The following is a 16,552-nucleotide window of genomic DNA, read 5'->3' as shown; positions in this document are numbered from 1 at the left end:
TCATCCTCCTAGTAAGATGCCCGAGACTTCAGAAACCCCTAAGGTTTCTTTACTTATACCGACATGTTTTTAATGCCAACTTAATGACAATACCCAGCTCTTTGTTCAGAAGTTTCCGCCCATAGATTTGAAAGTGCTCCACCAGTGGGGGATAAGGACCATTATCCCCTGTATTCCCAGGTGGGGAAACTGTGGGATTTCATTTGCAAGCATAATTATGACAAGTGAAATCAATTAGTTGTAAATAAGCCTGGCGTGGCTTTTCAAAAGGCAAATGTCAAGGGGGGAAAAAAGGCCCAGGCGTGGAAGGCATGTGACCTGGGACACACATCTCTTTGAGTGGCACTTTGAGTGTCCTGGTGTGCAAGAGGCATTGACTGCGCCTGAGCAGTTTGCTGGCAGGATGGAAACCAATGAGAACAAACGCAAGGCACGGTGGTAAGTAGAGGATAGGGGGAAACTTCACTTTCAATAATTAAAATATGTATTTTAAAATGAAAAGAGGCAGCATGTTTCCCTGCCAAGCCCCCTTTAAAAAGTAGCTGCTTGGGAACACTTTCCAGTGCAGTGATATGAGTTAGTTCGGCTCCTCGGGTGCCTTATCTGTGCTTCCTTGTCTGCCTCTGCACTTTGCAGAGCTGATTAGTAACAGCACAGACACCTCGGATAATTGATATTCCATTTTCTTGAGTTATGGGTTCACCGAGGCCAATTGCCAGCCAGGGACCCTTAGTTAATCTTGTACATATAACCCCAAGGTGCCAATGCAATTACTCCTGCCTTCCCTCTCCTTCTCCTTCCTGTTCTCTGCCCATCTGTCACATCACATTCCTGTTCAGACTCTCTGGGAGGAGGAGCTGTTTTGTTTTGTTTTTAATTTTATATTTATACAGAGCCAAACAAAATAGCCTCTCAATCTCGATGGCAGCCTCGCGGTGTGACGGGAACACAAATATTGCATATCAATGTATCTGAGCACAGTCGGCGCGAGCGAAGGAGTCGCTGCACAGCTTCATCGTGCCGTTGCTCAGCTCTGCAAAGCCCATTACCATTTGCATTCATTCAAGTATGGATTTGGCACGAGGCACGCCTGTAATCCGGGAGCCCCGGAAGTTGATGGGGAATTTTTTTCCATTAGCTGCTGTGATCTTTTGCTGAAACCCCTGGAAGAGTGCGAAGGGTCGTGCTGGTGCTGTAGCAAGCACAAGCTGTCGAGCGCCGCTCACATTTAAATGCAGTTCATGTTCCATCCTTTGAGCAGGCATTTGAGACAGTGTTATAGGCTTGCCTGGGGCTGCTTGAAGGCTGGGTCAAAGCTCTGTCGTGCGCTTCCCTCCTGCTGGAGGGTTTCTCTCTCTCCTTCACATCTGCAGCAGTAGCAGATTTGTGTTGGTCTGTGCTGTTGAGAATCACGGCTCGGCTATACCTTCGGGGCAGTTCAGCTCCTTATCTGTGTCCTTTAGCTTGTTTCTCCAGATGCTCACTGTTTGCACAAAAAATAGGACGCCGGTTAGGTAATGGCGCGGGCAGCTTTTGCATCACTCCTGTGGGGTGACTTTGACTTAGTGCCTTTCTGGGCACTGCAGAAAGTTCCTCTCTCTCCTGTGCCGTGGCTGCTAAGCTGTCCAGTCGCATCCTGCACGCTTCATTAGGGATGCATGTGCATGGTGTGGTCAGGGGCAAGGGAGCCCCGGCTCTGCGTGGATCCATCCTCTATCTGTTGGCTTGCCAAAGCAGGTGCTTGCAAGCAGCATCCAGACTGGGGAGGATGGGAAAGCTGTTTTAATCAGGCAGTGTTTTGGTTTCTTCTCTGCTTGTGCTCTCCAGCTTTCCCAAGAGACCTGAGCAAGGGTATTTTGTACCGGAAAGCTTGTCTTTATCTCTCCCAATCATCCCATTGCTCCAGTGAAAGATGTCACCCACAAAAATCCTTGCCTCTTGCATTTTTCCTGGACCATCATGGGTACAACTCCACCCCAACTCCACCAGATCCTTGAATGCTGGGGTTTTTTTTCTTTCTTTCTGCAGAAGCCTGGAGAACCCGGGCTAAATTAGACATTTCTCAGCCCATTGCTTGTCATGGAAATGATGACGTCCCCACAGATTGGGGAAGGTGGCGGGTTTCGCCCTGGCGTGGGATTTAGTTTGTGTGCGTGTACATATGGGTGTTTGTGTGTGTGTGTGTGTATAAAGTGATTAATTGTGTGTGTGCATAGCAACACACACAAATTAGTCACTGTATAGCATCCACTGAGGGAGAAAGGAACACGTACGGCAAGGAAGATAAACTAATCTCACGCAGCAAACAGGTGTGATGCACGTGCCCATGCTGGATGCTGAAAGCACAGCTATAAGTTTCCTAAACACCATGGTATAGTGCAAAGGAAGAAGCAAAATAATGGTGTCCACTGCAGTCTAGGATGATCAGTGACTTTAGTTTCTTCCATTAATAAATGGTATGCAGCAGGAACAAAACCCCTTATCCATTCATTTTTTTAATTGCATGAATGCAGGGTTCTTACGCAAAGCAAGGCAGCTTCTGAATAGCTGTTGCAGGACATTCAGCACGGCTGAAGATATTGCCTATCGATCTTGTGATCTGCAGTTCAGGCGCCAGGGCAGAGATGTGTCCTGGAATACTGCAGGGTGAAGCTCTGCAGAAGTTGCCCTTTTATCAGTGGAAAATTGAGCGAGGAGGTGGTTCAGCCTTTTGCTGTGTAATGCTGCCCAGTCCCGTTTTTCCCCCTTTTCAACACTTTTCTCCACTTTGTTGCTTCTGGGCTTCATTGGCCGCAGGGGTGCTGGGGATTTTACATAAGCGGAGGGATAACCTGCATGCAGATGTTTTATCAGGTCCTTACGATCGGCTGAAGCGTAGGGTTGCAAGGTGATGCTTCAGAGTGGGGCAGTGCTTTCGGCCTTGAGCTTGATTGCTCAAAGCTGAAAATTGTTACTAGTGTACTGCAATAAGCCTTCAATTATTTGGTAAAGACCTGTAGAAATGTAAGCTTTCCTTAAGGATTTCCATTTGTCCTAGCAGCGCAGTCTAAAATTTGTTTTCTCAATGGTTCAGGGACCCTCTGTCCACACTATTAGAAACTTCTGCCTTCAAAAGCATCAGTCGGATTTGATATGGAGCCTAGGCCACGTAATTGCGTTGACTTCCCAGGCCCAGTGCCCTCAAACATGCCATGCTGCTCCCCACCAGAAGAGCTGTACGTGTGCATTTGTGTCGTGCTTCAGCAAGGTTCATTGGCTTAGGGACAGGCTCGTTGGCACCGTCTTGCAACATGTTTCTTGGCTAATTGGCACTGTCTTCAGCCTGGCCAAGGCACCACGTCAACCTGGCCACACGACTTCTGGTTAGGGATGGGGGCATTTGGCACCAGGATGACGTGGCTATGAATTTCCAAGGTACTTGGGCACTTCTGAAAACGTTATCCCAGGTGACAGTTGCTTTGACCGCACAAGGAGCGCCGCAGCCTACAACTCATTCACTGGCTCGTCCAAACTTTCAGCTTCCTTGAAGGCAACCGAGCTTAAAACCACACCCAAAGTGAGACTTGCTTCGGTAACGTGTGACGAAAGGCTCCTCTCTGCAGAGGTGGCCCTTAATTACAGACTTGTCTAAAGCAATTAGCCTGCGCGTGAGTTGACCGTGGGGTGGGAGCCAGCGCTATCCTATACCCTCTTGGACAGGAGCCACCTGAGCAGCACCTGGTAGCAAACGCGTTTGCAGGTATGATGGTGCAGTAAGTTGGCAAAGCGCTGAGCGGTGTCGCCTGCGTAGCCACCTTCATAGCAGCCGACAACACTTTTGCAGTGAATTCCAGTTGAGCTGTCAAGGTGTGGGCTCTCTTTTTGTTTTATTTCCTCCAAACTCGCAGAAGCACTGTTTAGCTGACTCACAAACCAGGCCTGAATCTCATCCATTTTTAATGTCGATCCCTATCAGCTCTTGACAGCAGGCTTATACAGCTGTTGTTTTCAGGATGCCGTGCTGAAGAAAGTGACTGGCTTTGCCTGATGTTGATGGCGGCTGTCTCCACTGATACCTTTAACTGCAACATGATGACCAAATTCACAGGAATTGTCCTTCGGGAACTGCCCCTCTGCACTCAGCTCCATCATTTAGGGCTTTTTAGGGGGGGTTTCTTCATCCAAGACCAGGGCCCTGGTAACTGGGCAGCTTCTTCATTTCAGTGAACAGCTGTTGGGAGGAACCGAACAACTTCTGTCTTATTCTATTCTTTTCAAGGAGTGCTTAACTGTCCAGACTTTATGCCTTCATATTCAATCTTCTCTCATCATTTAAAAAAAAAAAAAAAGGTCTTTTTCTTGTTGCCTGAAATATTTGAATAGTGCAATTACCTGCACATACTGGTGGCCACATGCCAGCAAAAGCTGCTCGTCATGGTAACGAGAAGAAAGCGGAGAGACTTTCCGACCAATTCGAGATCAATACTATCAGTTTTTACAAGGCAAGTAACAGGAATACACAGCTGTCCTCAGAGCCCAGGGAGGAGTCCCCGGCATCCCTCTAGCGTGTCCTCATTATCCCTGCAGTTGTGCATCTTCGAATGCTGGTTTGGGCACACCTGAATTTTGAAATGAGCCAAAAATTGAATCAGTGTGGTCTCTGCTGCAAAAGGGGTAAAAACTCTTGGGTTAAAACCTGCTGTCTGGTGTGGGTTCAACTTTCATTGGACTTGTTAAGAGGACAGGCAGGGGTCTGCCTCTTCCTCTTGTAGGAAAAGGATGCTCGATACAGGAATTCACCCCGTGTTGTGCAGGGTGTTAGATGTGGCTATTCCTCGTCTGGCCTTAAAATCTATGAATGTATTCATGTGTCCAAGCTTTGCATGCGTAGGTAAGCTGCATTTTGTATACACGCAAGCTTGTGATGGAAATCAGATGGCATGCAGTCTTGCATGAGTCCTGCAGGCACCAGGGCCCCAGGTCCTCTGTGAACACTAGGCAAATGCAACAAGGAAGATTGATAGCAACCGTGGTCGTCTATGCAGAGATTTCATAGAACCATAGGAAAATCAGGCTGGAAGGGCCCTCCGGCGGTCATTTAGTCCAACCCTCTGCCTGTGAAAGGATCAGCCCTGTGCACACCATCCCATACAAACCCATTGCATCAGTGGTGTGGATAAGGCTGATCCTGTTTTGGGCAGGGGGTTGGACTAGGTACAATCAACCCTGACATGGCACAAGACGTAACACCTGAACCTGACACTGGTAAAGCAGGGCGACCACAGCAGCCCATGTCCTGCTGCTATAAAGGTTGCTAATATAGGCTCAAGAGATCCCAGGAAGAGGGCCATGTCTTCCCACCGCAGAGGAAGGCAACCTCCCCCCGTCCATATCTGTTCTCGACGCTAGTAGACTCTGCTAAAGTCTTTGGAAAACCTGCGCTATGAAACCAGATAGGTATTTTTGTGCTTTCTGGTTCTCTGTAAATGTTATCTGCTGTGTGGGGGGTTACGATTTAAAACAGCACTCTTACTTCGTCGGGTTGGGTGCGCAAAGAGAGTTGCAAACGCTTCAGGTGAGAGCGCACATCTGCCGTATACCATATGCATGCATGAGCTGGGGCATCATCAAAAGCCCCTGGTAATCCATGGGAGCCTGCTCAATGATTTCAGTGGGCTTTCTGGATCAGCTCCTGAGTTAGCTGGCAGGTTCCCTCTTGGGACTGTTGTAGGTAAAGGCCAGGCTGGAGTTTCCTGTACCGCAGGAGTGGATTTTTTGCTACAAACCCACTGCTTGATTGAAAAATGCTATTAAACCTTCACTAGAAACCTGCACTACAGCTTGCATTAAGTCAACCTCCCTGCCAAGACCTGAAGTCCCATGTGAGGGTTTCGGAGTTTTTGTTATCACGGCCTACCTGAGGGCCCTGTATTCTCGTGCTGTCTGTCGCATAGAGTTCATGGAGAAATGATCCCATTACCCACCTAGATCGTTAAGTTTACAGTGCAATTGGTGTACGAAGTGAGATTTCAATCCCAAGGGAGTTATGCTAAAGCATCCTAATAGCTCCGGTATGGAACATCTCTCTTTTTTTAAGTGCCGCAGTGTATTTTTACTGCAGACAAAGAACCCAACCAACCTCAATGGATAAGCAGATGCAAGAACAATGGTAAACACCCACAAGTTAAATACTGATTAATTCAGTTGCACAAAACTTTTCTAGCAAAATATGCCGCTAGCTTGCAAAGGAAAACAATTCCTTTGTTGCTGCCTAAAAAACTTTTAATGCTGGGTATACGCCTGCCAGGTGTGTCCATATTTTTAAAAAATTATTTGAAAGGTGCTTTCCTGGCTTATTTTTCAGAGAGCGGCTCTCACGCAGAGCTTCGGATAGGATCTCAGCATACCAGAAGTGTCATAGTCATCTTTTTTTTTAAAAAAGCCTTCCCAGTTCCTTGAATAGCTCTAGCATGCTTGATGATCACACTTATTAATAATATGTTGAATGACTGCACAAAAGGGGTTTTGACAGCCAATATTGGAAGTTACTTAGATAAAAGAAAAATATTGAACGATGCACTTGCTTAGGGATTCAATTAAGGCTTAGGAAAAATTCTTTGCCTTTCTAATAATATTTCCAGAATCTGCTCTTGCCACCGTCGCTTTTTCCGAGCAATGCCATCTCGTTGCTCCGTCCTGCCGGGGCTGCGGTGGTCTCAGGTTATCGATGCAGATGTTGCAATGGAGAGCAGCAGCTTACAAAAGTGCAATGATGCATCGAACCCTTGGCTTGAAGAAAGATATTTGGGCTTTACTCGGGTCGGATAGTTCTGTTTCAACGATATTTTTATTCAGGTGTGGAAGTTATTGAGTGTGCGTATTATTCGGTTCACATGTATCCCACCGGAGAGCGCACTGTGAACAGGCCGCTTTCACACGGTGCTTCATTTTATGCCACCATAGTGATGGTATTAATGTGTCAGGCTGACTAAGGCATGCAGCATTCGCTTGTGGTTTGTAGGTAATATATTTTGGGTACTGAGGCCCAGTGTTTTACAACCCTCAAATGGCCACTTGCTTCTGGTATACTGAGCAATGCATTTAGCTTATCTGATATACCGAGCGATGCATTTGTTTAATTCTGGCTATGGATATAACAACTCCTAGGTGGTTGTAGTAGGTTCCCCATCCTTCCTTCGAGAGCATCATGCAGTCTCCAGTAAAACCAGTCAGCTACAATACTTCTGCCGAATACAACTTCATTCTTTGCCTTACGGCTGAAAGCGTATCTTCCTTTTCCTGCAGTGCCTTCTCATGCAGCGACCAGCGTCCTCCCTGCCAGGTGGGCCGTGGGGAAGCTTTCTTTTCCGAATTTCCTCTTAACTTCTCCCCTTGTCGCTATGAGTATTGATGCAGCAAAAGATGGGGCAAACCCGCTGTAAAGTTGACCCTGATGGAAAATGTGGCTCTCCACCTCCAGGTAAAAGCCGGGACTTGCCACCTCGTTGCACAGAGGGGGATGCTGCTTTCCTCTGGAAAGCCTAGCACAGAAAACAGTCAATCTGGAGCAATTGGGAGCAATCTTCATGCCATTTCAGACAGCATTATTTAACTGCAGAGAGAGGTTTCTCTCAGCACTAGTCGACCTCTTTAGTCCCTCCGCATAAGTAAGTGCTGTTCGGTACGGCACAGGGCTTTGCTTGCAGCCTGTCGTGATCCAGGATCCTTTTCTTCCCTGCCGTTTGGGGCGTGCTTTTGTAGCGCTGGGGACAGAAGAGGCTTTTTATTCACAGAGACTTAAGAGGTGGGAAGTTCCTCCAGCTGCTTCTCTGAGTCCAGCCTACTGATCATTTTTGTGCCTATCCTTTAAGGCAGGATCATAAAGAATAAGGCGGACCGGGGAGTGCGCGCGTAGAGACACCCTTGGGGGTGTAGCAAAATATCATAACGTGGTAAGGGAGATGCTCCTAGAGAGCTGAATGGTACGTTATCTTTTTTTCTCTTAACTCATTTTGAAACTAAAAATCATTTTGTGCTTGTAGACCATGAGGAATCTTCTCTCCTGCAAATGCTTTTATATTGACTAGAAGCACAGTGGGAAGTACACTTACGCATGCAAAATTACCCTTTGCACCATGAAAATGAACATATTATCACATGCCAGAATGCAGATAGCTTGTACAGATGGACCGATCAGAAACTGCATTGGGTATCGTGCTGTGCCAAGAGACTAATGGCAAAGATGATCAAGTTTAGCGTATAAATAATACATGGTTTCCGTGCATCAGAAATGGCGTAATCAAAGATGGGCCAAACCACATGCCCTGGAACAAATATTCCTGTTGGGAAGTGAATATACCTAGATGATGAATCAGATTGGGGGATTGAAAGATCAAATTCTGAGTAAGAGCTGGCACATCTATAACCACCCTTATGTTTTGTGTGTCCGCTTTATATTTTAAATGGGTTTTGTTAAACCAGCCCTCAGTTGCAAAATACCATTAGGGGGCAATGGTCCGGGGAAGGCGTGTGATGTGACGGTTAGCAGGGAGCTGGTATTCCGCTTCTGCTCCCAGGCTGCCACACACTTCCCTCTGTGTCCGTGAGAAATAGCCTCTTTGTTCCCCAAAATAATGGGAATAATAATGACTAAGACTTAAATTTAGTAATCTGCTCATGTCAGTGAAGGTTTACATTTTTCTCTTATCATTTTACTTGAGACTTTGTAGAACAGTCAAACGCCAAAGTCCTAGTGCCAGTCTTTCAATAAAACCCAACCCGTATGTGCATAGAGAGGCAGGTATACCACTTTGAGGCCAGATCTTTGGAGAAGAGTGCAAATCCCCTCTCTCCCTAAACAACCATCAAAAAAAAATTAAATTTTTTGGAAAAACAAAAACCCTATTTTCTGGCTTAATCTATCTTTTTTCAGCTTTGGGGACTCCAGTTGCATTTACAGGTATTATTGTGACTGGCAGCATGCAGCATCTGCTCCTTGGAGTACAGCAGCACCTGTTCACTGCACTGGGCACAAGGCTGAAGAGCAGCTCGGTCTGCCCTTGGAGGACAAGGGTGGGCCCAGTGGAGTTTGGAGTGGCAATTAAGCCAGGATAATGAAGTAATATTCCTACTCGGCCGAATGATGCGATGAGCTTTCTAATTAGCCCAAGCTGGTTTTGTATCTTCTCCAAAAGAGCATCTCCTGCAGCACAGTGCCCCAAGCATCTTGCTCGCATGTTGGCACAGCGGGGATTCAAAAGCAAGGGTGCCATTTGCTTGCAAACATTTCCCGCAGTGCTGCCTTTAGAGGGTGCATCTATCTGAGTACTTAAAATCAGATAATCATAGGAAATGAGAGTTGGAAGGGACCTCAGGAAGTCGCATCTAGTCCAACCCCCTGCTCCAAGTAGGACCAGCCCCAACTACATCATCCCAGCCAAGGCTTTGTCAAGCCTTAAAAACCTCCAAGGATGGAGATTGCACCACCTCTCTGGGTAACCCGTTCCAGCGCTTCACCAGCCTCCTGGTGAGAAGGTTTTTCTTAATATCCAACCTCAACCTGCCTTGCTGCAACTTGAGCCCATTGCTCCTTGTCCTGCCGTCTGCCCCGACTGAGACCAGCTCAGCTCCATCCTCTCTGCAGCCTGCTGCAAGGAGCTGAACGCTGCTTGACTTGGGCAGACCGACTGGGTTTGAGCAATCGCTGGTGGCCACGCGTGTGCACATAGAGGGGTGGGATGGAGCATCTTCACTCTCGTTATCCCGTATCCTTTCAAGTGAGCAGCGTGCGACTGTTCAGAGTGCCCTGGGCGAGTGCTGTCCTTGGTACTGGGTTTTTGGCTGTAGCCTTGGTACTGAGGCTTTCAATTATGCATTCGCGTGCCCTTCATACCCTGTCAGAGCTGCAACCGTCGGTCCTTGTGGCTTATGGCATCTTAATGCCAGGTGGAAAGTCTTAGCCTTCATGTGGTGCACGGAGATAAGGGCTGCTGTCGAGTATGGGAACGTGAGCAACTCCCTTAGTTATAATGATATTTATTTTTAGGGCTGCATGAGAGCTTCTAAGTTGTATTCGAACGGCAGCAACACAGGCAAAAGGGGAAGGGAGATGCAGGGCCATGTATCTGCAGGGTTGCTGGTTTGAATTCAGCTCAGGGCAGCAGGGACTGGAAATAGTTGGCAGGTGAGGGGCGGTTTTGACGCACCGAGGGTTGAGTCTGAGCATCAGTTCAGTTCTCAGCAATTGGGTGTCTATACCGCCGAAAGCGCCATTATAATAAGTGTTCAATAGGTGGTGGCCATCTCAGTTGGAGAAGCTCGAGATTTGCCCTGGAGGATAAATCTAGCCCTCTTCCCCACAGCAGTGGTCCCATGCGGCCAAGACAGAGGCACGTGGGGAGGGCGAGGTGGGAGAAACCTGCTCTTCTGCTGTGCGTGCTCTGTGGATCCAGGACTTGAGACTCAGCGTCAGTCATTTACCAGCATTAGAGTCACACGCAGACATTTTACACGTCAAAATAAAGGGGAAAATAGCCTTTCCTTCCAGTGTAGGAGCAGAGGAAAAATTATACCAGCCCTTACCCAACACAGCTCTGCTTCCCTGCATGCAGTGATAAGACAAATGCACTTTCATAATTAGCCAGCTGCCAAGGCAAGGGATATTCTGATCACTTCAATCTGGGTTTTTGGGGGGTGGTTTAGGTAGAACCCTTATCTGTGCCCCTGCATTACAAATGTTTTTTCAGCTGCTCCTATTTTCCTGCATGGCACCAGATTCAGACGAGCAGCCCAGCCTGGACTTTTCCTTGATTCCCCTCACTACCAAAATAAATCTACAGGGTAGGATTGTTCCACTGAGCGGCTGCAAGTGGGGAGAGCGAAGAGAGGAGGGAGATGGTATGTGCCGAGAGCTGTAAACTGCATGCAGTACGAGCATTGCTATGTATGAGAGAGTTCAGGGGGAAAAGAGGAGGCTCTTAGGATGGCGAGAGCCAAGCTGAAGAATTCCCCATCAGAGATCAATTCACATGTAAAAACTGTCCCGGCAGCAACAACAGAGGATGTCCATGGGGTCAGCCCCTTGTTACCAGCTCGGAGGATGGGATCCTTGGGGAGTGATGTCGGACAAAGGTATTGCAGGACTGCAGTGGTGCACGGGGCTCAGATGGGTGGGGGGAGCAGCACAATTTGTTAAGATACAAGGCTCGGATTAGTGCCATCAAGGCTTCGTTAGGGCGGGGGGGGAGGGGGATGGGATTCTTTTCATAGATTAAAAAACCCACCCAAATCCCAAAGTTTCATTGTGAATTAGGTAGCAAGAGCAGAACAAAGCCAGTTCCTTTCAATTTTTGATAAGTACTCCTGGTGTGTGCTGGTTTCTGGCTTTTTTTAAACCCCAAACCTGTCTGGCTGGCAGCTCCCAGGCTCCAGTGCTGCTACTCAACACTGTTAACTTGCATTGCACAGTATCTGTGCAGTATTTAACAGGCAGCTTATTTCCAGTGCTGTTCCCACAATGGGCATTGTGTATTAGCACTATGTTGGTAATTGGGATAGGGGATGTCAGGGTCTCACAGCTGAGGAATAACTGGCGTGTGTGTTCACACAAAGAAATACTTGCATGCAAAAATGCTGCAGCCTCTTCCTCTTGGCATGCAGCTCTAATGTACATAGAGAAATGAGCCATTTCTGAGAAGGTAAGAGATTGGTCTATATTGCACTGGAATTAGTCAGGAAGCCAAGTTCCCGAATTGCTGCAGGCATGAAGGTGTCAGTCATTCACTTGCTCTGTTTATTCTGTTTTGTGTGCTGTTTTTCCTCCTCTTTATTTTCCACCTTTCAACCCATCAACACTCTCTTCTTTCACAGCACAAATAGATTAGCTTCCCTTTGAATCATGTACTGTATATTTCCCGGGATGCAATGTATGGCAATGCAGCCTTCCAGTGCAAATTTAGTTACTGTCCACGTTGGGCTTGACTTCTTTGGCATTTGCTTGGAAAGAATGAACCATTTCAGGACTGGCGGCTTCACAGATATCGCTGTGCAAGGAGAAACTAGCAACACGTGTGATATTTATTAGCAGATGGAAGCCCCAGTTGGAAAAGAGGCAAGGAAAGGCATGCATCCCAAAAGCGGGGCATCAGGACTTGTGTAGTTATCTCACTGGTGGCATGAGCTGGGAGGGGTGGATCCATGGCGAGTCGTACTGTCTGCCTCTGCTCTGATACCAGGAGTGGGGTGCTCTGGTCTTGACTTTCTGTCTGAGCTTGAGTGCAAGTCCCAGTTGAAGAGGTGACGTGTCCTTCGGTGGAAGGGGCACATCTCTTCGTTGTCTGCTCTAGTGGTTTTACGCCACGGAGCCTCACGAGACATGTTCTCACGTAACCAGAAGCTGCAAGCAGGTAAATTAGAACAAAAACCACAAAATGCTTATGACAACTCAGCCCACTGTAGCAATCAGACTCTTATTTTGTGTGGTCCCTTTCTTCAGCATCCTTGGTGGGGCAATGCAAATCTCTTCCATCGCCTCGTTTTCCTGCCTTATTCCCTCCTTTGGAAGTGGGTTTTAAAGGTCTGACTGCTGGACTTTCCCATGCAAGAGTGTGTCTAGGTGGGTGGGAATGGTATCGTGCCATTGACTGAGCTCCAGACACAGCCTGCTGCCTGCTCTGTGGATGCACGTGCAATACCAGTTGCAGTACTGGGGCTGGGGCTTTCAGGTCACATGCCTGGGATCACCTTGGGCACCTCTCCCTGCCACTTGCTAAGCTGCCAGAAGGGCCAAGATGCAGAAATGCAGGATGCTGCTGCTTCTCGTTGCTGGTCTGGTGTGCTCCTGGCTTTCTGGGACCTGAGACCACTTGGCTTTTGTCCCCTGAATGACTTGGGCACCCTTGTCGGTAGAAAAATTGTTATTGAAAAGGTGTTTTTGGAGGGAGAAAAAAGAGCCACTGCAAAAGTAATGAAGCTACTGGTATTCTGTTGGCTTCCCTTTGCATAGCGGTGCAGGCAGGAATTGGATCTGGGGGAGAGGAAATGGTACAACAACAATGAATATTAGGTCCCATTCTCTCCTTAGTCCTGGTCTGTGTTGGGATTTGATTCCAGTGAATGGCGAAGTGAAGGTGGCAGCTAAGACGCAGAGGGAGAATATGAACCAGCAATTGCAGGTGACCTGCGGAGGAATGGTACCGATCTCTTCAACCCTAGTTCAGCTTGCTGAGCTTATGCAGACGGTCCCCCAACGCTTGCTGTGCCGATTGCTTTACCGCTCTATTTCCTTACCCCGTTCATGTCCGTGCCCCTTCTTGGTAATTGAGTTGGCAACCAGATCTGAGACTTGATCCATCTCCTTTGCTGTTCACACAAGCAACAAAAGAGGGGAGATTGTTTCTCCAGCAAATGAATAGAGTATTTAAGACGTTTCATCTTCTCCAACAACGGGCACTGTGCAGTACCTGGTTGCATCACCATGTTCAACACCCATGATTGTTGCTGTGGGTTTAGACTCTATTATAAGGGGATGGTAGAAATTAGATATGGTTTGCAAACTGTTCCCAGAGAGATTGCAGCCAGTGACTTAGACCCCTGGTAATAATTTCAGGCCTGAAAGAATTTGATGGCTGGAGATCCAGTGCAGGAAAAGGCACTTAGTTAAAAAAATAATGATGTTCTACCTCAGGTGTGAGGTTTAATATCTAATGCTAAAGAAATGGGAATCCTGCATCTTCCCCAGGGTTCAAAACTTGAGGCGCCTTTCTTTGGGGTGTGAGGTATCCAAGAGATCGGCGTCGTTTGGCCCCTGGATACACAGCAGTAGATCCCGTGTCAGCCCCCTTGCACTGATTTCTGTGTTTCGAAGGGCTGACCTGAGTTCATAGCACTATAACCTGTGCACCGTCACTGCGCCGCCGGTGCTTGTGTGGGTGCTTTGTGTCTGCGATGTGCATCCTAAATTGTTCTTGGACACTGGACTTCCTCTGTGGTTTCAGGGAGGCTGGCTGCTGCGTGCACTCAGGGGCCATCTCGCTAAAGTGGGGGCTCCTTAAATAGATTGGACCGCATCCCTCCGCTCTCTTGTGAGGTGATGTAATGGTGCAGGAAGGACCTTTAGGAAGGGAGCACATAACAGGAAACAAATATAAACACGGAGGAGGCACAACAAGAGCTGTAGTACGTGCTCTCCATACAGCGGTGCAGGTTGAAGGCTGCTGTGTTGGGCAGGGAGCTGCCGGCAGGCTTTAGGACATGTCAATATTTGTGCTCAGATCTTGTTTCATGTGCGGTTGATGTCTCCGAAAGACCGGATATGTGGATTTCTTCTCCGAAGCATTTTGCAAGATAATAACGTCCTGTATATGCAGCTCCGCTGAGAAGGAGGGGGGTATTCTGGCCGGCTGCCCTGGGGCAAACCAGTTCTCCTAGGGAATCATAAATGTGCATGGAGAGGAGTCAGCTGTTACAGCCTGCTCTGAAACGGCCCCTCTTCTTTCCCTGCGGCTCAGTGGAGCCGCCTTGAAAAGATGAAGGGCTGAATGGGAGTAGCTGTGAACTGACCCCGAGTTATTCCAAACCCTTTGTTGAAAGCACTTTTTTCAAGGTAAACTTTAAGCTTTTTAGAGATTTTTTTTTTAATTATTATTATTTTTTTTAAAGTCAAAGTAACTGGTGAAATGGGACTCCACTTCGAAATGTTGTTCTAATCAGTGCATAACTAGATTTGGGCCTGGAGTCTACCCATCAATCCAATGGGAAAAGAGCATCAGACTAGTAGGAGTATTTCACCCACCCTCCCTTGCATATCAAACACTTGAGAGAGTGAGAGGCATCCAAAAGTGTTTTGAAAGTGTAATTCCTAAACAGCTGACGATGACTCTCTCCCCAAGGACCAGCCAGGCATTAACAAATGGCTCTTGCTATATGTGCTTTCAACTCCTGATTCCCAAACACAGCAGAACAGCTGAAAGGTCTGATGTGGTTGTAGAAACCATTAAAGCCATTTGTCTTAACAACCTAGTTGCTCAATGGCTTGTCACTCCGTTGGGCTGAATGCGCGGGGTGTAATTTCCCCCGCCTGCTGCCGAACAAATTTTCATGCCATGGTCTTAAAACTTCCTCTCTTGGCCGCTAACCTTTGAAGTGTTTCTAAGACCTCTTGAGCGCCAGGGCTCCAGCCCATACCAGTCAACATCGTTTGTCGAGATAAAACCGCTTGCAATGACTAGTATATGCTATGTGGCTTTTGGCGTTCAGAAAAGGGACCAGCAAGAGCTGGCAGATGGCATTTTATTTATGCAACTCCGTTTCCTCCCAATTACGGTTCTTTCCACTCCTGGGTGCATGCAACAGGCACGTTACCCAGTGCTCTTGGCTGCCCAGCTCCCCGGAGTTGCGTGCTTAGGATGACGGGTACTTTGCCGTGCTGGACAATTCATGGTCCTCTCTCCCTGTAGCCACATTAGCAGCAGAGATCCAGACGATAGCTGCCCTTTGGAGCAATATGATTGCCTTTATTAGCCAGACTGAAACTCCTGCATCCAAGCAAAAGGTTTGAGCTCGAGTGCTGAAGCCAGAGACATTGTGCAACCCCTGAGTTGAACAAGGATTTGCTGCATCTCCATGGCCTTCGTGGGTCATATTCACTGATCGGCATCTAGCTGGAAGGCTCCTTCTCTTTTCCCCAGCTTGGATCGTCAGCATTTCAGCTTCCCCTCTCCCATCTGGCAGAAATCTGCTGGCTTTGGCAATGTGAGATGTCTCTGAACCCAGCCTCCGGGGCTTTGGGAAAGAAGGTGTCGGCATCCCAGCCTGGGTAGGGATGTGATCCCAGCTCTGCGAGAGAGAGGTGCTATGACGGGGGTATGCGGAGGCTAGAAAAGGGTGGGAAGGTATTTTGGGGGGTTTTTTGTTTTTTGTTTTAACCTAGATAGGAATCCTACAGGGTTTCCTCTCTGACGCAGGCACCGTCCTGCCATGTTTTTGCCGCTTGGTGATTAGATTGTGGCAATGTGCTTCCACAGTTACACCTCCAGGGCATTTCTAGCTTGTATTCTTTCTTTCTTTCTTCTTCCAAAGCAAGAAATAAAGCTTCACGCAGTATTTTTCCAAAGTGCTTTTCCTATGAGTTACTTCTGGCCTTGGTTACCCAACAGATCAATTTTCTCCAGGGGCCATAAAACTCTGTTTTGAGATAGGCAAAGAGTCTGATCTGGAGGCGGCAGCTGGGTACTTTTTGCGAGGGCTTGATTTTGGACCTCGCTTGACTCGCCCGGGTTCACATCTGTTAACCTCCTTGGTGCTCTGCAAAGCCCATCTTCTTCTTTCTGGCTGTTTGAGTGGGGAGGGTTTAGTGTGCCTGGTGGGTATTTCTGTGCGAGTGACAGGTAAGCAGCCCTTCGTGATTTCCTCGGTGATGCAATGGTTCCTGGCACATTAGCTTTATGTAAGGATGCCCAGAATGAAGACTTGCATCCGTGGAGTTTCTTAGATCCAAATAAGCACGCCGTGGGCTGATCCCAGAGCTCAGATCCAAACAGACCTGAAGTTCCTGGGCTACATGGTGTGTGTTGTT

The 16,552-nt window shown here is 47.7% G+C and overlaps 1 protein-coding gene across 3 annotated transcripts in view; it reads left to right on the top strand.

Moving 5' to 3' along the window:
* KCNT1 (potassium sodium-activated channel subfamily T member 1) overlaps nucleotides 1-16,552 on the top strand; it is a 154,056-nt gene that overhangs the window by 29,483 nt on the left and 108,021 nt on the right. The window lies entirely within an intron of this gene.

This window comes from Alligator mississippiensis, chromosome 12 (assembly GCF_030867095.1).
Source record: "Alligator mississippiensis isolate rAllMis1 chromosome 12, rAllMis1, whole genome shotgun sequence".
Lineage (NCBI taxonomy): Eukaryota > Metazoa > Chordata > Crocodylia > Alligatoridae > Alligator > Alligator mississippiensis.
This window is presented reverse-complemented; position numbering and strand designations above follow the sequence as displayed.